A 24,342-nucleotide genomic window follows, 5' to 3' on the forward strand; every position below is an offset into this window, starting at 1 on the left:
GGAACAACAACAAAACACAGCGTGGAGGAGACAACTGCCAGCGAGACATTTACAAACCAACATATCGATCCAGCGTGTGGAAACATTTCGGCTTTTGCAAACACGGAGTTGTTCTAAATAAGTCGGTCGCTGTTTGTAGAATATGCAGAAGACAAATAAAAAAACACGGAAACAGGACGAATCTTTCCAGCCATCTACTAAGGCGCCGTGGGATTAAACAACGCCGACAGTCAGGACCTCTAGCAGCGTTACCGCTGCAGCAGCAGAAGGTAACTCCAGCTCTGCAGACACCTCAGGCCTCGCCAGCACCAAACTCAACATCACAGTAACAATTGCTTTTAAGTTTATCTGTAAAGACATGCGACCCTACAATGTGGTTGAAAATCCAGGGTTCTGTGAATTGATCCAAACATTTTAACACAAACATTACACAAACAATTATTGTGTAATGTTTACATTGAAAATGGCACTTGATTCAAATACAAGGTTAATACATTTGCCATTAATTGTTGTTTGCTTGTTTATAATATCCATAATTAATTTAAACCTGATTTCCTTACAAGAAAAAACAGGGATCTCAGAAACTTTGCCTGCACTGTCCAGTAAAGTTACTGAATTGATTTCAAGTCACTGAATCGAATCGAATCGAATCTTTTTAAATTAACACAGATCGTCCATGAATCGAATTGGCAACCATGAATCGTGATTCGAATGGAATCGTTGTTAAAATTAATTGTTACACCTCTAAAAATAAACTAACAATATTAGCAAAACATTAATATACAAAAGTATAACATAACATTAATCTTTTTATGATATTAATAAAGTCAAGCGTAACACACACACACTGACAAAAACATGCACAGAAAATCTGAAATCAAATATATGCTTTGTATTTGGTTAAATTTCAATCTTTATTCAAGCACAGGTCTCCTTTTTGAGGTTTGTTTTTTTGCAATAGGAGAAGAGAAGAGCCTTTTAGTGTCTGCCTTGTAAACAATTAACAGCAACTCCCTGGCTACTGGCATACAAGTGTACAGTACAAGTCAACAACATTGATTCCACTCACACGCACACCTCTCCACTGACATCCACATGCAAGCAGAAACAAATAGAGGGGTTGATCATGTGAATGGCATCATATTTTGTGAGATAAATAAATGAGCAATTCATAGCTAGGCCTGGCTGTTCTCCCGATCGCATGGGAAATTATACAGTTCTGACAACACAGAGTTGTGTGTGTGTGCACAGGTGTGCGGGTTTTCGTGCATGCATGCGCTTGTCTCTGTGCTTCCTGCTGTACTTAGACACATAGTGTCTGGACCCTCCTGCGTTTGAGTGTGTGTTTGTGGATGAGTGTGGGCTCTTATGATAGGAGGCTGTTATCCTTGTTAGGGCAATTAAATGAAAGAGTTGAAAACAAACATGAACAGGCTATATGGTAATCTGCAGCAACACCCAGTGACAGCGGCAAACCATCTGTTGGCAAAACAAGCATATCTCGGTTAATCAAAACATGTAAGAGGAAAATGTAATCTCATATAAAAGGTAAAAATCCAAGCTGAAATGTCTTTCATGTACACAATTCCTCTGCTTTACATGACTTACCCTTAGGTGTGTGTGTGTGTGTGTGTGTAATCACGTACTTGCCAAAACAAAATTGTCAGTCCTTATTTCTGTAAGTATCCTATTAAATTAGATTAGGTCGACAGTCCAATATAAATTAGCCAAGGATGTGGATGGGCAGCAACCTTTATTAAAAATGGAGGTGGGTATCGCTGCATTGTATAACCTCCTCTCACCCGGTTATTCCAAAAAACATATTTATAATTCATGAACAAGATTGTAATTTAATTGAATACACTTCACAGCCCTTGGACAGACATTTTAAGATAAAATACATTTACAGACACAGTGCTGCTCCTTATTCCACCGGGTTGATCTGTTTGGGTTCAAAAATGATGGACAAATTTCTTCAGGAGATGTCAGTGAAGCGAACACGCAATGAGGTTCATCTCAGGTCATATTTATCGTCCCCCAAGTAACTGAAAGTTTGAAGAGGGCTCCTTCAACTGCTTGTTTGTTGCTTGCTGTGTTTATTTCTTCTAGCTAATTGGAGAGTGTAATAATATCTATTTAATACATCAAGTGTGTCGCGTGTGGTAAAACATGCAAATATTGAGCCCTAGACTCAACAGTATATGAATAGTCTGATGAAAAGTACAGAGATAGTTGGTAGCAGAGGAATATGCAACACCCTCTCATATCACCTCATTTGAATGTTGGCTTTTTGAACTTTCTCTGACCTCAGAAGTGTATTACATATATTAAAATATTAGAATAAACAGATAACTTCATTGTAATGTGCAGCAGCTCTCAATCATTTTTAAATACAAGTCACATAAGACCTCATTATACTGTTTTAATCAAATTCTGCCTGGAGGGGATGAAGTGCTTTACCTTCTAATCTTCTAAGTGTGTAGATTTCAAAGCAAGTCAAAGTTAGTTCAGCATGTGAAATTGTCAACATGTATATGACAATAGCATAAAACACACAATAACACAAAGCTTACTTTGGTGGAGACATTTCCAATCTCTTTACCACCAACTGTATCCACAATTGTCCTACAGTACATCACTTTATGTGATACCCTAAATAAATAGCAACTTCCAAAATAGGTTACATTTTTGAGAAGTGAAAAAAGTCTGCCAAAAGCACAGTTGATAGGTCCTTAAATGTCACAATAATGTTACTTGATGGTATCATTTTAGCTTTATGGCTTGGTGCTCTTGTCTCATATTACAGTATGTTTTGACGAGTAATTAGACACATACACCTAGTTTGATATTTCTTTTCCCATTTCCAACTTTCACATAACGTGATATAATCCTGCTTTGAATCACTGATACCCCTCTTCCACCAAGGCAGAACTGGTGCTAGTTCGGAGCCAGAGCCTACTTTCAAAGATGAGACGTAACTGTGACGTAGGACTTGGCTCTGCGCTGGCTCTTTAGCCTGTGGAAAAGCAAACCGGTTCTTTGGAGGCTCGTCAATGGAACCAACTCCGAACCGGCTCTAGCTCTGGCTCCGAACCAGCACCTGGTTCTTGTTGGTGGAAAAGGGGTATGAGTAATCTATCACTGTTGCAGCTCGCCTGTGTGAGGCTCTGTGGATAGCAAGCCCTAAATCAAATATCAGCTACAAAGACAGAGGGTATTTAGGAACACATTAACTTCTTATCCCAAACCATTGTTGTAAACAGAAGACTATTCCTTCCATCCAACCTAACAATGCTCTCTCAGGAAACTCATTTCATCTTGAGAGATCCGTCATTAGTTTTGCTAAGACAATGTTTAGACTAAAAACAGTGTTAGCCTAAACCAAATTAATTTGCTATGGGTCTTTTAATTGGAGTGGAGGCAACTTTGCAAAAGAAAATGGAAATCATTATCCAGCTCTATTTAATTTTGTTTCATACTTTCTAATTGTATTGATGTAAAAGAGCACAAACTTGGTGAGTTGTAAGATGAAGCGAGCTGTACATTCATGGACTTTGCCATGATGATGAGTAACTTCGAGATAAAGGAAGAACATTGTGACTCAATTACGTAGCAACCTGTCCACCCATCTGCTGAAGGTGTGAGGGGGGCCTTTGCATGGCTTAATATCAGTCCCTATACCTATAGCCCCCTGGATGGTGAAATACAAGAACATCCTGACTTTTGCAGCCACTTCTCTCCAAAAGTTAGAGAATTTAAATGGACTGCTGTGAACCAATCACCGGGCTAAAACCAATTCCGCTAACTGCTGGATGATTCAAACTCGGAACGTCTTGCTCGGAAAGCACTGGTTTAGGATGCGGAGATTCAACAATTATCTGAAGTCTTCTGTGTTCCAGGGCTCCTAGAGGTTTGCATTTTAAAAGCCCTTTCTGCCTGTTGCAAGTGAGAAAGAAGGGCACAGCCTGTTTCTGTAAAAGGCCTTGGATACCTGCTGAGAGGTAATCCATCTTCCTCTGGGAAGACGGATTCAATTACTAGACGAGAATGCCATAGAAATAGAAGAACTTTCAACAGCAGAGTGACCATTTGCCTTTTCTACATTTGCATAATCGTGACATGACCTCAGTTCTATGTCCGTCCATCGCAAGGCAGCAGGCCTGCAAAGCTCCAACCAAACACGAGACGTCGTTGATACAAAACTTATTTTATACCCAAAATAATTTCAAAAGTTTGGTCAGTAATAAATCAATGAAATGATAGATGATTTTTTCCAAATTGTGAGAAGTGACAAAGAATATGACCCTATAAATATATGAATAAAATAAATATTGTATGTTGAACATTTGCGGTACTTCAAACCATGAAAATCTAAAGCAACATGAGTGTTAACCTAAATGCTGTGTGACCTCCCTGAGCCATCTAAGCCAAACGATGATAGCTCGGTGCTTAGCCCCTTTTCCACAGCTGCTTGCAGCAAAGGCCTGCTGCTGTTAAGCTATGCAATAGCTGTTAGCTGTTGACAATGACTGCCGGAGCTGCTGGTCTTTTAAATAAACCTACACTTTACAAGGCTTTTGATTCCTTAGCTCCCGGCTAGGCGTTAGCTGTCTGACTTGCGGGCTGGTGGCATTACTATTAATATAAAGCATGAGACTATTGCTGCAGAGTGCTAACCCTGCTAGCTGTGATGCCCAGGGAAATCCCTGCTGCTGACCTTTCACTGACAGGATTAAAACTGACACAGACATACACACATGGTAATAAGTGCTGGGAGGGAGATGGGAAGGAGAGGGGAGGGATGAAAGGACGGAGTTTGAGAGGTGAACGGGAAAAGAAGCAAGAAATAAGACAGCGATAGGGGAATTATAGAGGGAAATAAGGAGATAGGCTTGAAGAAAGAAAGGAAGAACAGCTACTCCACAACATGAGGTAGCCAAGAGGGGGGAGGGGGAGGAGGAGAGGATATAGGAACTAAAGATAATGCCCCTATCATCACTGCGTGTAAGGTGACTAGAGAAAGGTGAAAAAAAAGGTTGATTAAAGTAAAAAGTGAGTAATATGTTGAAAACAACATATGAGATATAAAAGGTAACGGGGGGGAGAGGAAGATCTGCAACAATGGAAGAGAAAACGGGAGGAATAGGAGAGAGGGTGAGAGGATAAGAGAGAGCAAGCAAAGCACGCAGCTATTCCCTCACAACAGTGTTGGTGAGGCTGTAATTTATCGCTCTGTCAGGTCGCAATCAGAGCCTGTATGTGCATGCATGCATGCCTGCATGTGTGCGCGCGTGACCAAGATGGGGTTTAGGGGGTTTGATATACACCAAAGTCAAAGGGAAGGATAGAGTGAGAGCCAAGAAATTAAAAGATGATCAGATGCAAGAGATTGCCAGGGAAGATCAGGCCTTGTCAGGCTTTTATTTCTTTGTCATTTAGTCTCGTGATAAAGTTGAGAAGTTGTGGAGGGGAGAAGAGGTGGAAGGAGAGGAGGGGCAAAAGAGAAAAACAGAAAATATTAAACGGTGATAGAATGATGCAAGAGCAGTGGATGGAGGAGGAGGAGGGGAGCTATGAGGAGTGAATGAAGAGTGAAGACTGGAGAGGAATTGCACGAGGATCAAAGCTAACATGGGGGAAGTGGAGAGGAGGAGATCATGGGGGAGGGCGTTGAGAGAAGGGAGGGGAGTCAAGGAGAAATGGCGATACGGAAGGTGGGGATTGGAGAAAATAGAGGTCTGGATGGGACAGTAATTGAGAAGAGAAGAAATGAGGAGAGGAAAATTCTGAGGAGAGAGGAGAGGGAGACACGATGGGATTAGAGGGTTGGAAAGAGAAGAGGGACGGGAGAGCCATAAGGGAGGGGAGAGGGAACAAAAATGAGTTTCCTTTTCATCCATAGAATAATCCTCAAAAACTGCGCAGATAAAGGAAGTTCAAAGGACTAGTTCGAAAATGGAAAAATGGATTTGAAATGTTTCCGTGCATTCAAGCTCAATACACCGAGGAACAGCAAAGTGTCCAAATCTCCAATCGGAGATCTGATGTATTAGATGTTATCTTACAGATAAGCCACATGTTATGGAGCTTTTCAATCATTGTATAACCAATGAATTTACCATATAGTTTCTGGAATTAATCAAAGCCAAATATTAGTAACACTCCATTTAGCTTGTCTTGGTCTTCATGAACTCCTCTGGAAAATAGCTGGCTCTTTAGCTACTATATACTATACACATGTTCACTAACTAGTGGCTTAGTTTGTCTGATCCATCTGGCACTGGGCAGGTAGGGCACATATAGTTTTTATAGCTATTTTTCTGAGAATTATGCGAACATTGGGTAATACTCTCTTAGAGGACCTGTCAAGTTTTCTTTTAATTATTACAATCTACCCCCATTCTTCTAAGTGTGTAGAATGGCAATGTACACAGCAAATTTCACAGAGTTAAATTGACTCTGTGATTCAATTTAACTCTAAGCTGGTGTTTATATTGTCCCAATCTTGTCAGTGTTAAATAAACACTCAACAGTGTTAACAATTTAACTCGGAATTAGTGTCAAAAATAAATCTGCTCAGTGTTAAATAAACTGTACGTAGAGTTAAACCCAACACCAAGAAGTTTAACACTGGTGTACAGTTAAATTCCAAACCTACCAAAGAGTTGATTTAACTCTTAAGTGTCGCAAATAAATCTGTAGTGTTAAATACACTCTAAGAGTGCTGTGTAAACCATATTTCACAAAGTTAAAACATTCGTTTGTTTGAAGATGAATTGGTATATTGCCAATTGGACTCATTCCATCATCAAGACGAGTGAGATGGGTCGGACAGATGGATGAAGAGACAGTAAAGCATTTAGATAAACATACAGCTCCTTCTCTCCAGGAGATTCACACACCCACACTAGTATTCTTATTTTAGCAATTAGGCCACCAATTATTGCTGGACTCGTATACACATTGCTGGACTCGTATACACATAGCCATTCACTGTATACATTTTACCTTTCGTTTGTAAAATATCTTTTTGAAGTTTTGTATGACTTTTGACACAACAGCACAACACCAACACCACAAAGACACACATACATATATATCGCAAAACACACACACACACACACCTATAAATTATTTATTCATATCCAAAATCATGACCGGAATTGGAAAACGCATGATTACAAGCAATGCAGGAATCTTCTAAACCTGAAGTTACAAATGTGTTCACAGTAACAGAAAAGCTGGCGGCCAATAAAAACTGACTATTAAACATTTGAATTCCTCGCCACCTTTTGGTTTTACTAACAATTGGATGCATAATTAAGTTGACCAATAGTTCTGTAAATAACTGTAGACAGTTACTGACATCTGTCCAGCTACTTGATAGAACAAAGACCATAAGGTAAAAAAAAAATCCAAGCGCATACATGGATGGAAGAAAACACTTTGAGCTGCGGGTTTTTGTCCGAAATGATCTTCAGTTTGAGGAAAACACGTCTACATGAAAGTAAAGCAAATTCAACTATGTGTCTGAGATGTGGGTTGTAAAGATTATTTAGTTGAACATACAAAATACTCGTTCTATTAGTCTCTCCCTCTCGCTTTGATTTTCATATCTTTTAGCATCATTTAATTAAAGTATTGCATTGATAATGGTTGTGCGTATCCCTCAAATAGTTGTCTTGCCAGCTCAGGGGGTGTTCCTCTATTATTGTCAGCCCGAAGCACACTTTGCCATGTTTGGTTTAGTTATAATTGATGTATTAATAAATCAAGAACCTGATGACACCTGATTTCCCACTGTGCATATGACACACATCACCCAGACATAGTCTCAACAGGCAAGAGATCAAACGTTCAAGAAAACACATTAAAAAACAACAGTCCTGCTTCTATGTGGTATGTGTTCATATTTACCCGTGGATATATTCAGATGCACATAACATGATACAGGAATGGTAAAAAAAAAGGCCTTTGGGCACATGAAGAAGCAGGGTTATAGACTACAGGAGTTACATTTGGTTACTAATGTCAAGCAAAGCCCTCAAGACGAGGGAGATATATACATATAATGTGATTGGTGTTCTGTCACACTTAATAAATAGATTTGACGCAGAATGACACGTAGTTTTGTGCCTTCAGCAGTAAACGGTGTGCGTCTCAGCAAGAGAACGAGACCGCGGAATGGAAATACAACAAAGAGAGCAAGAAGAGCCGGACGCTTCCCGAGTCACTCCATCGATTACAATGAGGAAAAGGTGCTATATTACCTTGAGGATTGCTGACTTCCTCTTTCTCATTTCCATTTCCAGAGAACATTGATTGATCTCTACCACTACGCCATTGCAGATCATTTATGTGCATGCTGTATGATGTATTCTTTGTGCAGTCGGATAAATAATGCTGTGCACAAAAAAAGAAGATGATGTTAAAAGCGTGTTGTCTGAACAACATGCTTTTTAACTATAACAATGCTGTCATAGACACACACATACACACACAAAGCCACAACCAACACAAATGTATATACCTCCACAGCTAATTTAACATCATGGCGTATAGCTGTGGTTTGCACGGACAGGCGTGGACCAGCTTCATAAACACAGTGACTTATTGCACTGGCTTTTCATACAGCTCGTTCGTCATGCTAATGAAAGACTCAGCAGCACTGGAGAAGGAAGCCCAAATAAACAACACGTACATATACCCTTCAACAAAATATCAATGAAGTGATTTATCCTCTGCAATTTCACAGACAACACTTGAACCACTAAGCATTCCATTTCATGTTTATTTTTTCTTTTTGGCTGTTTCCTTTTAGCTTGTCCTCTTGACTGAAAGATGATATAATATTTTACGTCACTACAGGGTGGACATCACAGATGTGTGACTTTTGTAAGCAATGACATTCCTCTTCTACCCCGAACGTATTTTTCAAGAATCGATTTGTAATTTTAACTGTTAGTGAGCAAACATGCTGCCTGAATTCCTGAATTTTACAGCAGTGGAATTACCCTCTCGAGGAAACTCTGTAAACTTCAGTTTTAATATAACTTTGGACATAATTATTTCTTGCTACCACGCTAACCTCGCACATACAGTATCCTGCAAAGACACTTCTTTGGTCATTTTACACAACCACTGCTCGTATCAGAAAGAGGTATTTGAGACGGTTAAACAGGATAGAAAGTGCTTTTTCAGGTTCAGGAGTTCCAACCACTTCCACTAGAGCACATGATGCCCAGATGTCCATGGGGCGGATGAGAGACAAGAGGGGAGGGTTTTGGTTGTTCCTCTAAACCTATGAAAACTTTGAAAGACAGTAAAGTGGAAAAGCCAATACCAGCACCATCAGTGTGCCCGTCTCCAGCTGGGGGCTCTGTGTGGGCTGCTCAGACAGACAGGACAGAGAGTGCAGCCCACCTGGGGGGGTTGGAAGAAAAGTGTCTTTCTCATTGCACAAGCACGTACGCGCACTAACAGACACACCGACCCACAGAGACACGAAGATACACTCGAGGAAAAATGATAAAAGTGGCAGGAGGAAATAGAAATCATAGCAGGTAAAAAGTGGCCGTGGTGGACGATTTTAATCAATAAGAGAATGGATTAGTGGAATGCAAAGCTATACAATAAAGTAATAGTACTCATTCCACTCCTAACCACTGGTTAACCGTCTACAAAGACTATAAAAGGGCCAAGATAAATGGTTTAAGTAAGAATCACTGTACACAAAAGGCATAACTTTAGGGAATAAACAATAAATAACAAAATCCAGCACGTTTGGGATCTACAAACATGCAGTTTATACCGTAATTAAGGGTAGAGTACATTTTTGTTATACAAAATGGATTGCATTGCAAAAACAACTGCATCATGAACAGTATTATATTGTGATTGTCAAAACAGCTGGCCAAAACAGCTGGCCAAAGAACAGCTCCTGCTGACAGGAGCTGTTCTATCAATGGAAAATAGATTCAAAGTTGAATGCAACTCCCACAACTATGGTCCAAACAAAACAACGTCCTTGCATGAATTAAAACAAAATCTGGATATTGGGTTGCAAAAATAAATATGCTTTCCTCGAAAAGAAATAGCTCTTCCCCAGGCCCCCATCCTGCTCACTGGACAAAATCTATCAAATGTTTCAATAAAATAAAGGCTGTGAATAGAGCAGGCATGCATATTGATCAGAAAACATGGATTTATATGTTGCAGGGGACATAAAATGAATAGTAAAATAAAAAAGACTTTGATAGGGCACAACTCATTACGTCATTATTGCTAACTTTCAGTCGTTGACAGAAAGTGTGAGATCACTGACCAATAGAAGATGACATTCAAATTAAAATTTGCATTAACAATGTTGGAATGAACCTGAATAACCACAGGCAATCAGATGACTTATGGCACATCACTGTCATTCCATTTTAGTTGGAAATGATGTAAGTGTCCAGATCAAGGTGACGGAGCAGGGCAGTGAAACGTGTCCCATATTCGTCCTTTTCGTCCAAGATTAGATTTGACGAAGTCCTAAAACACAATCGATCTCTTTTCTGTGGCAAACTTAAGCTGTATGTTGAGGTAAGAACTGATTAGGAGCAGATGACCATTAGAGCTCAAAGCTTTGATTTCCCTACAAGAGAGAAAATGTCCTTGCAAAGCAGAGGGAGCCTTTTAGCAATTGGGAACACGATTTCTTAATCAATAAGAAAACACTTTTAATTGAAAGTTTCTAATAAATGTTTATATATTTTTCTGATATTCTGTAATGGAAACTGAGAATTTAAGTTTGTTTCATGTGCAACTATAGCTAACGGTGTGAGCAAAAAAATTAGCTTTGCATTGATTCGTCTTCCCTGCTTCATCAGCTTTATCTTTTTCACTGCATTGATTATTATATATAAGGCTTTTTCTTCTACTCTGTTCTATCAATAATTTAAATGGGTTCAACCCCGAGAAATAGTGTCATGCCTTATTGTCAAAGTTTACTATAATGTGATCACATTTTTCCAAATTATGAGTTATTATACGCCTGAGAATAGTTCTGAATAATTGAGAGCATGTATCTCGAAATCTCAAATCCTTGCAATAGTGGAGAAAACATTAGCTTATCCCATTTATTTTGAGAAATAAGTCCAATTCCAAGCTGGTATGCATTGCATATATATATATATATATATATATATTCACACATTATACTATATTTATTTTATATACTTTTTAAATTGACATGACAGAGGAACAGTTAACAGGACGTTAGAAGGATAAAGAAATGGAAGCGAGCAAAGCCGGGAGAAAAAGCCATTTAAAGTTGTTTGACATTTAGCTAATAGTATAAAGTATGATGACACATTTAGTGTCCTCCTCGCCACCACTTTATCCACACTGTCCAGTTTTAATCCAACGATGGAGCCGCCATCTCAACCAGTTCATTAAGTCTGTTGGTGTTTGGATCTAATGCTGTGTGTAGACCACAGAGTCAAGTACAGCGCACCGGCCTAAATAGACTGGTAGAACATCTCCAACATTTCGCTGCACATCTTGGAGGGCCGAATCTTCCTCAAGAAAATAAGTTCAGTCATTCTTCTTGTAGACATCTCTGATATTGGTCTTTGTTTTCAGTCTGCTGTCGAGACACCAACGAACTTGTACTCCTCCACCTCCACATGCTCTTTTGTTTCTCTCAGAATGAATGATGACAACCTTTTTAATCTAGTTCCACCAATTGGTCACCTTCTCTGTGGATGTTCAATCAGTCCTTAAGAAATAAATTCTCATTGCACAAGCAAAGTGCTTAAACAGAGAACATTGGTAGAGACTGCAATCATTTCTCACTCTACATCGCTAAATCAGATGGATAGAATGAAGGTTAAAAATCAATGATTTTCAAGACACATCAGCATCAATTGTTCCTTGTGTTCAGTTCAAGAGTTTGACAAAACTTTCATCACTGTAATAATAATGGATAAATTATAGAACTTGATACCAGACACCAAGATAGTCTAATTTATTCCAGTAGTAATTTCATTGCATCTCATCTTCAGACAACAACAGAAAAGTATGTTAAAAAGTTCAATTGTTCATGGTCGTATGAGCTAATTTATGTTTTATCTGTTCCGTAGATCTCACGGTGTCATCTGAAGAATGTTGTGAAGGCGAAAAAAAGGAATTCATGTTTAACTAAATAAGGCAGACTTTAAAATAAAGGCCTCAGACAACATTAGCACACTTCACCATTGACCAACAGGGGTTTGCTAAAAATTCGAAGATTAATAATTGATCATTTCTAAAAACAGAGGTGTTATTTCAACCCTTTTACAGGGGTATTTTATACAATGACTGGTCCAGAATGCTCTATGATTTGTGGGGATTTTACTCAATGAAAATGCTAGTGGCCACAGAAAAAGAATGTATAGCCAAGGTTAAGCAGCAACAATTATCCAGTTATGTGATACAGAATATAGGAGAAACAGGTGTAAGTTGCTTCTATTCACATAACAGAGTTCAATGTACTTGAGACCCAGGATTCTTTATGTAAAAGAGAAATAAGTCACAAGGAGAGTCGGATAACTCCCTTTATGGATCGGAGGAGATGGAAGTGAGTGACACTGGAGCTGTCGGAACAATCTGGCCGGTGGATGAGGTTGCTTTGAGATTGACAACATACGTCTCATCTCTAAAATATATGCATTGTATTTTTGCGTGTGACAAATGCCGCAAAAAGTGAACTGTGGAAGCATTCATGTAGTTTAAAGTGTCCCCTCTTAAATGTCACATCTGCTTTAAAAGAAGGATTGCTGCACAGGAGTAACTAATTCTGGGCGTCTTATCGTGAGTTAGAATTAATTCATTCATTCATCGAAGCCACATTCGACCTGGAAATTGGAATTTTGTTTTCTCTTGATAAAAATGCACTTCTCGTTAAAAAAATCTCACAACTTATTAGTAGTCGTTTTTGGGCTTTATCTTCACCAAGGAAGTACCATTGCAGTGACATGTAAAATGTGTTTTTTTCACATCTAATTGGGTCATTTGATTGTTCAATTCATCACAAGAGCGTTGGTATTATGCGGCAAGGCTTTAAGTGAAGTATCAATGCAGGATTGTTACATGCAAACGTAGACACACATGCAATGTCAATAAGTGGGCTCTTGGTCTCTTATTGTTCTATTGAATGATATGGCGCTCCCATACTTCTATGAAATTCTTCATAGATGTTGAACTACTGTACACACCAGCATGCCATGTTCACCTCTCTAATATATAATGTAATACAAGCCAACACAACAGCCTGAAACAAATGTACCTTAAACTACTGTTGTTGTGCTAGAAAGACTCAGCTCTTTTGTAATATTTGAAGAAGCAGTTTATACACTTGTTTTGCTTAATATCACACTGGGAAAAGTTTTTTAGCACCACACTGCCACACAGCATTTCACAAGGTCAATAGTGCTCACAGCACTTAGATTGCTTCCCAGCTGCTCTTAACTTGTCGAAGGCGGGCTGGCGACTCACAACACACGGTGCTGACAGAGCTAAAAAGTACTGCAAAATACTCCAAAAGCCCTGAGAGAGCTAACTGTACGCTGTGACTGCCGTTTGAGGGCATCGCATGAGGCGGATGTGAGTGGGGCCCTTTGAGGGCCAACCGAGCTACATCAGTAATACCAGGAGGAGTTTGGATAAAAACATGTGACAACAAGTGACTTCCTTTTCTGATAAATTAGACATTACCCATCACATGGGAATCTTCACATGAAAACTAGCTGTTTGCAGCAATATAAAAAAGTGTTTTTTATTGTCTTGTTTGCTATACGGTGATTTCATAGAAATAGCTTGTTAAAGCCGTTTTCATAAAACCCAGATAAAAAGATTTCACACATATTTTTTCAGTGAAGAAGCAACGTTGAAGCCAAAATGCTTATCAGGAGCTCTGTTTTTGAGTAGAGGCTCTTCAGCTCAGATCAAAATGCTAATCAGGTCCTCATTTGCTGCTCCTCGCCCAATCAAACTATTTATTCCTGAATCCTATTTCATGCTGGGATCATCATGTCTGGCGGAAAGATGGCTAATGGGTCTAGTGTGTTGTGTGTGTGTGAGTGTGTTTTCATCATGAGAACTTAAATAGTGAGTTGATGAGTTGGTGGCCAATAAATTCAAATACATAAGTGGGAGGAAAGTGAGGAGCGAAAGGAAACAAAGGGAAAATGACGATAGGTACTGCACATCGCCATCTTTCCTTCTAGTTAGCTAACCATAGATAATCATAAGGGTTTTGCAAGAGTTCAGGTTTAAAGATGCATGGAATCATTGGATAACTCTGCGTTTGTTTTGCATCTTTTGGCATGAGGAGTGGCCGATCAGATTTCACGGATGGATGCATGTCAATTTTGGGTCTACCCATGAATCTGTGTGCATCTCTTATACACAAGTCTGGAACAACTCATTTCCATCACAGAGTTCCTCATTCCCTGAGTTCTAAATGGTCCATTGAAGTATACCAGCATTTGCACACATGGCTGTATGTACGTTTTACAACTACAAGGATACAAAAAACGAGCACAACAGGATTTCTTTTTTAATCTAAATATGGGCATTTCAAGGGTTTTCGTTTGTGTTGACCAGCACAAGAGAAAAAGCTAATCCTATGCTGTGTCCAGTAGTTGCTGTTCTTCCTTACTCATCTTCATCAACCTCTCTGTTTCCATTCTCTCAGTCCCCTCATCTCGCTGCGTACATATATCTTTCCTGCCCAGAGTTGATATGTGTACCACATCGCCAACCACACAAACACACAGCCACAAACAATTACGTAATTCTGATGGCGTCGTACAATACCTTGGTCGTGCCAAATTCAAATAATTTTTAGTCCGCAAATACCACGGTCTGCACCTTGTGACCTCAGCGGAGAATACGGACATGCTGGGACACCGTTTGAAGGGCTTAGCCCTGATGATCCACCAGCGGCCGCCAGTCATCCGCTGGTTTAAGCTCATACAGCTCTTACTTTGTGTAAGCACTGGCACTGATTTATATCCTGCTATATTGGCCAACCAGTTACACTGAATGTCCCAAAGTAATGATTCTGGCCTCAGGATTAACATCTAGCTGCAGTCAGTGGTTCTCTCAACAGCCAATGGGAAGGTGCTTGATGGAGTGCACATAACATCCCAGCAGGCTGCCTGCAATGGAAATTATCTTTCAATTGTGTGAATAAGAAGGCCACATATCTTTTTATTTCTTAATAAAGGAAATGGAAGTAAAGATTATGTTTTTATTACATTTTTACTCAAATATATATATATATATATATATATATATATATATATATATATATATTTTAAATCAGCAATGTCTGTCTCTATATCAGGCGGTGAGACAGTGATATGTAAGGACTTGAAGGACTTTGGCATACCTCCCTGGGCTTGTCATGTTGGAACACTTTGGATGCGTGGACGTATAATTTATATCCTTCTCTTTACCAATGTGTCTGCTTCATTTTGCTATTCCAAAGAAAGCCCAATTATCAGGAGCTGTCACAATCCCAACCTTTAACCCGTCAGTCTAACTGCACTCATTTACCAAGTGTTTGTGTGCGTGTGCGTGTGTGTGTGTGAGAAAGAGAAAGCAAGAACTGGAGGATAGGGAAAACTTAAAGAGGAAAAGTGAGAGTGAATGTTATTTCTTTCACACAGCGGACCTGAATGCTTCTTGCCATCCGTCTTCGTACCACCGTTTCGGGTCCATCGATTGAAGAAACCATGATGGCAGCAAGTATTCTAGTCTGTAATTCTGCTTTATTACCTTAAAACTTCCTTGACCTTTGGGACTGACCGAGTTATTGGTCTGAGGGTAAACTGGATGGAGCAAAATGATTAAATCCAAAAGCTGTAATGGAATAAGACTAAAAAGGAAAACGAAGAGATTAGTGGAGGTCTAAAATAGTACGATAATGGTTCATGCACCACTGTGCTATGACCGCGTTCTCAGCCCACTACTTCATCAGAGTACCTAAAAATCCTGTTGCCATGGACCCTTTACATTTGTAGAAATGGTCTCTCTCTGTAAGTCATTATTTCTGAATGGTAGCTACAGTGAATGTGTTTTCAAACAGGGTCCCCTGTGGTTTGATTACTCTGCATTGCTTTTTGTCAAATGTTGTCTTTTGCAATTAAGTTAACCATAAAATTGAAAATGCTAAAGAACATATAAACATAAATTGTAAAAATATGAACAAAGAAAATGAAAACCTGGAAATGTAATTAAAATGAATAAATTCCGACAGCAATGCAAGTTTGGATTGATTTGCACAGAGAAATGACCAATTACCACGATCATTTATCTGGTCCGTATAATGTCATTTATACCACTGCTATTGTTCATGGATAGATTGCTCCAAATTAATGGCAAGTTTGAATATAAGTGTGATCCAAGCAAAAGCATTATCAGTAAGTAGAGCGGTAGGGAACTACATTTTCCTCTTTTCCTCATCATGATTTCAAAAAATGGTCAGACTTTACCAGACGTAGGTGATTTCTTTTTCTTATCAATATATTTAGATTTATGGTTTTAATGGTGCCAAAGTGTGTTCTCATGCAAGAATATATTTTCTCCGGCATCTTCATGTGTTTTGGGTGGGAGCTCCAGCGTTTCGGATGTTTGTTTATTCTTTTCTGTCTGTCAGCAAAAGCAAAGTTGAATAGTAAGTGTTATTTATTTCACACCTTAAGGCAAGGACACAAGACGAGAGAGCAAAAGAAACTTTTGTTGTGAGCAGACCATCTATTATGCTCTGTATGTTCGCCTCTGCGAGTGGGTGTCTCATCTCAGATGTGTTTGTGTGTGTGAAACGATATTGTCCAGCCCACAGAGTCCATTAAAGGGATTATGAAGATGTGTTTAGCCTCGTTGACAGTCTTTTCAAGGCTGGAGTTCAGAATATTAGAGCTGTCATTATCAGATTGGCAAGCCTACAGGACATGTCACACACACAAACAGCAGATAGTAAAGAGCATTTGATTACATGTCTCACAACGCACCACTGCCCATTAGGAGCAAAATGTGCAACTGCTAATGGACTGTCACTCATTATAAAAGTACCCCAGCCAAATGTCAAGGGAATATTACCCACAAAATATGCCAAACACTAACACTAACATCACTCATTAGAAAAGTATAGGCCAAATAGAAATGTCACATTACTCATGAAGAATAACGCCAAGAACTAACGAAACATCACACAGCGGGAAAAAGGGCTGATATGAGCAGCGGGCAAAATATTGGAAAGAAAAGGTCTACTAGTACGGAGGATTATACAGAGAAAGTACAGCTAAGGGCTAATGCAACATCACAGAATTGAATGGAGCTAATGGGTGTTTGAGATGATATATTGGACACAATGCGGTGAATGCTAAGAGCCATCATGAATAGGACTCATAGGGAGAATTCAAAGGGAAAAGTTGGACTAATGCTAATACGTCACACATGAAAAACACACGAAAGGTCCACTTTGAAACGTACATACACAATTACATATCCCGGATCAGTAGTGTCTACCACCCTAGAAGAATGCCTACTATTACTAGGTTGGCCTAATATGGACAGAGCATAAAGGAAACAATGAAGCTAACAGCCTGTCTCGGCGGGCAATGACAATAACAAGGAACAATTTTCTTCATACTCCTCCTCATCGCACATTTGAACAGTACATTGCACATGAATAACATAAAGCCCAAAAAGCTAAGTGGATGTCAGATATTGTGCTGTTATGCTGTTAGAGCTGTAATACATGACATCCTTACATCTGACACAATCTGCACGCCTTGCCGGATACGGCTGCAGAATCTTGCCTCACTTCTCAGAGAACAGAACATTGGACAGCGACACACGTCGATGCGTCGGACAGTGATGGGTGGGAATCGGAACAACTAGAATGCAACCCTGTCAAATATGTTTGGGTAACTAGATTAATGAGAAATGTTCCAACATCAAAAACGTTGATAATTTGAGCCCGTATACCAAGCTGAACATTAATAAGAGGTAAACGACATGTATGAAAGAAGCTGTATTTCATCCATTCTCTAACTCTTGTCATTCTCGATCCATCCACTCACCCTCCAATCAGCACTGGCGTCCCTCACCTGCAGCCCATTCCATGCATGTGTCAGATTTCTTGTTTTGCAGTAGAAAACAGCTGTGACTACTGACCTTAGCTTAGAAACATATATTTATATTTGTTGAAGCAACCCGTATGTAACCTCCATCACTCACTGTTTTCTTCCACAACATCCCTCACAACCACAGACTGTGATTCTGCCCATGCCCTTTAATTGTTAATTAGTTCCTTGAGATTCAGGGGGAACACTCCTGCTGAACTACACTGCACGTACGTCGGCGCCCATGTCATTCTATCTGGCGTGTGTCATGTTTATGCGTTCTGAGCATGTGTCGGTGTTTGTGTATTTCTTTTGTGTGAAAGAGACACACAGGTCTAGTGCCGAAGGCGATCACAGCCCTGAAATATTTATATCTCATTATTGTGAGCGAGAGAGAGAGAGAGAGAGAGAGAGTGGTAGAGACAGGAGAGGGGGACAGATCAAAAGTACAGAGAGGAAAAATAGAAGAAAATACAGAAAAAGAGAAACAATGGTAAAGCTTATTGATGAAAGATTGTGAGACATTTGGCTGTGAAGCCCATATGCAGGTTAAGGTTATATGAATCACTTTGGACACACATACGGCAAAATGAAAGTAATTTAAATGTAATATCAATGACGACTGTTCTATTCTGGTGACACAGTGAGACATCACAGTGTGACAGTGAGTCAGCGTGTACAATACCAGGAATTCAGCCATTATATCTTTTATTTACGTTATAGTTTACCTACCGTATTAAAATATCTTATGTTGGTTCTGTCTCACTGTCTCACTGCCACAGCTTTATGAAATAGTCGTATATTATGTAATTTGCTGTCAAGGTAGTTTCACTGACAACATAATCACATTTTCTTTCTTCCAATGTGTTTTCTTTATTATCTGAAAATGTTGGGAAGAACTATGAACAACATATCCAACATACCATTTCTCCATGAGTGATGATACAGCCCTTCCACTGTGCTCTTTATCTTGTCCTTGTCTTTTTTTCCAGTACATTCATCAGTGTGCTGCTGTTTTCTGTATCACACATTGATGTTAAGATGAACGGGAGATCCAGCAGCGTAGGAGCAAAGCTTCTACCGGTAAAGAAAATCCCAGTTTGTGGTTTGGTCCGTTTTACATGCTGCAGATTGTCTGTTGAGGACAGTCTCGCATAACGTGTCTTGTGGCCAAAATCACACATTTTACCGTCACTTCCTGTGAATTAAATAAGATGAGGCGATTGCCTAAACTTCTGCAGCGCTTTCAGACCAGCTTTCTTTGGTTAAGCTACTCATTGGTGCCTTTGTCGGATATATGACTAAAATTTAGCGCAATATTTTATTTAATAATGCATGACATTCAATTCAGTTTTGTGAAACTATACAAGGACTTTAACTAATACGTTTTGTTTTTTTTCTCCCTTGTGACAAACCCTACAGCCTGAGGTGAATTATCAACGATTGAGTGTGAATGAATCCTAATGCCAAACTCTCTGCACTCACAATATTGTTCGGATTATAATAATATTCTGTATGTTTGGATACTGTAGATTATTTCCATACAATATAAACAGAGTTCAGAATTTAAAACTAAAGGAATAAACACTATGTAGACACAGCCTGATCTCCAAAACCTGTTCCGAAAAATGTATACGAAAAGTTTGAACATACAAATTCGTAGTGATACATACTAAATAAATACGGACTGCAACTGATGACGTCACCCTATTCAAAGTGAATGGGGACCTGCACCCTGTAAACACACTTCGTGAAGTCTAACGACGTAAAATAAACGTGTTATGATTGCATTTTTAACGAGAAATCAATGTTAAATTGTAAGAATACAATACTAACCCTAACCCCCTCGAAAAATCCAACATGGCGGAGAGACGTTCACTCAAGAATCCAACATGGTCCGCCATGTTGTTCACTCAAGGGGCGTGGTTAACCACCGCCAGTTTGTATGTATTGTTACGAATTTGTATGTTCAAGATTTTCGTATACATTTTCATGAACAGGTTTTGGAGATCTCGTTGGTAGACATGGGATCTGTTTGCATGGTGTGCATGGATGCGGAAGCCATGTGTGTATGTTTCAGTACCCAAGGGAATTTATGGAGCTGTGGAAACCCACTAAGGACCCCTTCTGTTCTCTAACCAATACCTCTGCCAGAAGGTCCATGTGATGGGTCGCGTGTGTGCGTCCCTGACAGTGAGTAACTGTGACTGTGTTAGTCTGTGCATCCGTGACTCAGTGAGTGAGTGAGTGTGCCCCTGTGTTTGTCCACAGCTAATGTGACATTCTGTTTCACAATATTTTAGTCTGTGACCAGAGACACATTGGGGTGGAAAAGTTTGCACGCTGTTACTGTTTTGGCCGGTGTGTATGGCCAACAACTAGCAGCTAACGGAACCACGAGGGAACACACTGCCGCCATTCAGGTGCTGCTAAGCGGACAAGCACCTTTTTGGAGCTGTTGTATGAAGTGCATCTGTTGTGTGTAACATGCATGTTAAAAAACACATTGGAAACACCAGCAGGGCATTATCCAATAGTGGCTTGTTTTCATGAAATCCCGCTATACAGCGGTGGTCATTAAAAGAGACACCTGGCAGAGATCTGCACTGTACCTTTCTAGATTGGTTTGCAGAAGAGACAGAGGGTTGTGTACTTTCTGATCGAGCCTGGTAGCGTGCTGCAAGATGAAATGACTGCAACCACACGAGCATGCATAATTACATGGCGCTTTTGAGATGCAGAGCACATTTCTCACATTAGAGGCTGCAGACTAGTGCATGCTGATGTAGGAGTGTCTTGCAATACAGTGTCATCCAGCCAAAAAGTGGCCCCACTGAGGCCAATGCTGTGGAGCAGCACTTTTATCTGTGTTGTGTTGACTTTCATTGTTACTTTGTACATGCATGCCATTTATGTTTATTCTGCTGACAGGTCAGTCAGTCTCCTGCTATATGTAGGGATTCTTTTTTCGTTCATCTGGTATTTTATTATCATTAAATGTAAAAAAATATATGTGCTTTACCTGAAAGCCTAAAAGGAGCCGTGGTATAATGCCTCTGCATCAAGGCCATTCCATCTCCATCCCTTTTCTTCCACTTTACCTCAGAATGCCTCCTTACTGACAGTTTTCTTCTGGCAGTATTTCATGGCTATATCATTAAGTGCAACTCACCTATACCTTTCTGTCTTTCCCGTCAGCTGATGGGTCTCCCTTCTCTCTCTTTATCTCCCTCTCCCTTCCTGTCATTCTCCGTCTCTTCGGTGTTTTATAGATGTTGTAACAGCTGCCTGACCTTTCTTCTTGGTGATTACTTTATAATGAAACCACAACGCCCTCCATCTCTCTCTTCGTCTTGCCCACCACCTATTCCATATACTCGCTCATAGCTGTGCATGCGTCATTCTTTCCTTTTCAAGATTACCTTTAGATGTTGAGTTATCAGACAGAGCATGGTGGAGAATAACATCAAAGAGAGGATTAGGAAAGGACAGAATGGGAAAAAGTGAAATACTACATACGGAGACCCAACAAGACTCACATTAAACAGGATCCGGATAAACAGCAAAATCATTTTTGGCATTTATTTTTTGGGGGGGGCTTTTGTTTATTTTCATGTCAACATTTGAACCATTAACTATCCAGCTAAATAACTGGTTTGATGACAATGAAATGGTTTCATCTACTGCCATGTTAAGCCATTCTAAGGATGCTAAGTTAGCTACAGATGCATTTGAGGAGCTAAATATATCACTTAATCCGTTCTGTACACTTTTAGTTATGTAAAACATGTAAACAAGATAAGCTGCAGAACAAAAGCATTATTCACGTTTGGAATTATGATAAGAGACTTTATCATGAAATGGTTGTGGTTCAAAATCTGGGGCTCTAGTTCTCTGTAAAAGGTTACTGTCAATGTGAATGTCTCCTCTGCTTGTGATAAAACACACACTGCTTCGTGCAATACTTAATTGACCAAATAGAATAAAGCATTTCAATTTGTTGACGCACACTATGTTAAATTGTATCATTTTAGAATAAAGATTTGTCTCTTCGATTTCTGAATACCATGGACATGGACGTAAGTGGACGTATAGCTTTTTAAAGTCCAGGATCAACCCAATCTGTCTAATTTCTTAAATGTACGAGGTTATTTGGATTGTATAATCTGTATTAGAGAGCCCTGTCAGGGTGGCCGGGCATAACAGCCTGGTAGACGGTAGAAACAGCAGGTGAAAATGTTCAGGCACAAACACAATCAGCAGAATTGAGAGCTGTCAAAAGCGTTGAAAGGCAGCGTTCTACTTGTTTTGACGCCCACTAACAAACACCCATGCAGCCCTCCCACCCCTGACAAACACCACCCAAGGAGAATAAATCGGAAGAGAGCAATCAAGCGGAGAGGATATGTCTCCACAGGAGGAACCGACAGAAAAAAGAAAGAAAGAGACAGGAGAGACAATAGAAGAGAGACAGACAAACAACATAAGGAAGTGCAGGAATCGATTAAGATATACTGAAGGGGAAACAGAATCAGACGGACAAATATATTGCAAAAGGAAAACATGTCTGAAAGCCGGATAATATCAGTGAGATTATTGATCGGCCTGCTTTTTAAAAGAACCCAAACACCCTTTTGTTTCGTTGATATCTAAAATTTCCAATTACATTCAGACATATAGAAAAGATTGCGAATCCAGCTTTTTGTCACTGGCGTTATGTGTACTTGGGGATAGTCTGTTGTTCTGGTGTTGGGAAATGATTGCATCGAAATCTCTATCGGGCTGATGGCAGTTTTGTCTTTGTTTCCCTCTCTCTTTGCTTTGTTCTGTTACAGCATATCCATCCAACACACATAACTACTGCATCAATAGTCAGCCACGGAAAAAAAAGATGCCCCTCCGAGTTCCACGTTGTTTTCAGGAAATCCTGGCGGGGCGGCTAATGCTGAAGGTTGAGCACTCGTACTGATTTAGACCTCTACCGCCTCAATCCGCTGGGCTGTATTGGCAGGGGATGGAAATGATCTTGCTGTGGGTACATTGGGTCGGGGCAGCAGAGTAATGCACACAACTGCCGAGCCTATTATCTTGATTTTAAATCTCTCCATCTCCCCTAACGCCCCCTCCCAACCCTAAGGCAGTAAATGTCAAAGTTTACAATGTTGTAATCAACGCCGCCGCCAACATAAAGAATTAAAGTTTCTTCAACTGTTTTGATCTCGGTTCTAAATAGAAAAATTTTCGCCCGATGCCTCAGGACACATTGTTATATTATAATTCCTGTGCAAACAATATGGGAGAGAGAGGGTGAAAAAGATCATCCATAAGTGTGTTTTGTCATATATTCTGTTGATAGGAAAAGAATATAATGTTTAAAATGTATTTCATGACACATCATGGTCCAAACATATTGACACTCACAACAATCCAACAAATTTTAACCTACGTAGTTGTAATTATGAAATTGCTAAATTGTAGAATGGAACATTATAACGGATTTTGTAAAAACCTTGTACCATAATGTTACTTTTGGCAAACCTTATCCATGCCATTTTTTTACCATTTTTATGACACAACTCAAAACCTCTCTTTTACAAGCCCAAATAATAAGCATGTATTTACTAACTAAATACATTACGGTTTGCAATTATCTCATATGACAAGTAGTCTGAATAGGATTCCATGGGTACACCCGAGGAGGAGAGAACAGAGGGGCAAAAAGTTTGGGATTGTAAAGGTAGAAATTCGGGCAATGCAAAGAAAGCGTTTTGTAACACGGTCAGGAGAGTATTCAGCACTCATTGAATTCAGCGCTAAACTGAACATTGAATATTATTGGCATTAATATTATGTTTACTTTATACATATTTCAAAAACCAGGGAAAATTAGAGTCGAATGATATGATGTGAGTTTTTATTTTAAATACGGAGGAGAAGAAGCTTGAAATGCATGCTGGGATTCCAACGTGATCTCCAAAACCTGTTCGTAAAAATGTATACGAAAATCTTGAACATACAAATTTGTAACAATACATACGAACTGGCGGTGGTTAACCACGCCCCTTGAGTGAACAACATGGCGGACCATGCTGGATTCTTGAGTGAACATCTCTCCGCCATGTTGGATTTTTTGAGGGGGTTAGGGTTAGTATTCTATTCTTACAAGTTAACATTGATTTCTCGT

General features: G+C 39.5%; 1 long non-coding RNA gene across 1 annotated transcript in view; it reads left to right on the plus strand.

Moving 5' to 3' along the window:
• LOC144409836 (uncharacterized) overlaps nt 1–24,342 on the plus strand; it is a 60,111-nt gene continuing 35,769 nt past the window's right edge. Inside the window, exon 1 of the long non-coding RNA XR_013468064.1 lies at nt 1–269. This is a non-coding gene — a long non-coding RNA (uncharacterized LOC144409836). The remainder of the gene's footprint in view (nt 270–24,342) is intronic.

The sequence above is a fragment of the Gasterosteus aculeatus genome, chromosome 1 (assembly GCF_964276395.1).
Source record: "Gasterosteus aculeatus chromosome 1, fGasAcu3.hap1.1, whole genome shotgun sequence".
Taxonomy (NCBI): domain Eukaryota; kingdom Metazoa; phylum Chordata; class Actinopteri; order Perciformes; family Gasterosteidae; genus Gasterosteus; species Gasterosteus aculeatus.